The sequence below is a fragment of the Mandrillus leucophaeus genome, unplaced genomic scaffold, assembly GCF_000951045.1.
Source record: "Mandrillus leucophaeus isolate KB7577 unplaced genomic scaffold, Mleu.le_1.0 Scaffold606, whole genome shotgun sequence".
Lineage (NCBI taxonomy): Eukaryota > Metazoa > Chordata > Mammalia > Primates > Cercopithecidae > Mandrillus > Mandrillus leucophaeus.
The window spans coordinates 402,554-403,312 of record NW_012106542.1 but is presented as its reverse complement, the minus strand read 5'-3'; the positions used below and the strand labels follow the sequence as shown (position 1 = coordinate 403,312).

The window sequence follows — 759 nt, the reverse complement described above, 5'->3', positions numbered from 1 at the left end:
CAAAGAGGTTTAATGGACTCATAGTTCCACATGGCTGGGGAGGCCTCACAATCATGGCAGAAGGCGAAAGGCACATCTTACATGGTGGCGGACAAAGGGAATGAGAGTCAAGAGAAAGGGGAAACCTCTTACAAAATCAGCAGATCTCCTGAGACTTATTCACTACCACAACAACAGTATGGGAAAAACTGCCCCCATAATTCAATTATCTCCCACCAGTTCCCTCCCACAAGATGTGGGAATTATGGGAGCTATAATTCGAGATAAGATTTGGGTGGGGACACAACTAAACTGTATCATTATCATACATCGTATTCATCTAGTAGTGATCAGGACATCTGTGCACAACCTCAGAGTTGCCTGATTTTTGCTTTTCCGTCTTTACTATCTCATACCAGTGGTTTCCATCCTAAAGTACACAAAACATGCTATTTTTCTGCTCTTTGATTTCCTGAGCAATATACCAGCTACTTTAGAACTGTGCTCCTGTACAGTTCCCCTTTTCTTCACGGCCACCTACAAATCTATTAAGTACTTAAAGACATTTTTTCCTGTGATGGAGATTTTCATGCTTGTTTGTTCTTTCTATGCCAACTTCCTACATCTCTGACTCTCATCCATATGTCCCGACTGCTACCTCTAAAACTAAAAGCTACCATTTATTAAGTGTTTGCTGCATTTCCAAAATCACTCTAAGTACTTTGTCTACATTGTCTCATGTAATCTTCACAGTTTTCTGAGTTGTGTATTATATGTGGC

At 40.6% G+C, this 759-nt stretch overlaps 1 protein-coding gene and 1 long non-coding RNA gene across 4 annotated transcripts in view; one reads left to right on the top strand and one right to left on the bottom strand.

Annotated features, from left to right (window-relative positions):
- The window catches only part of CDH12 (cadherin 12, type 2 (N-cadherin 2)), an 831,087-nt gene that overhangs the window by 432,102 nt on the left and 398,226 nt on the right, over positions 1–759 (bottom strand). The gene's annotated exons all lie outside the window — the stretch shown is intronic.
- LOC105553735 overlaps positions 1–759 on the top strand; it is a 15,664-nt gene that overhangs the window by 7,897 nt on the left and 7,008 nt on the right. The window lies entirely within an intron of this gene.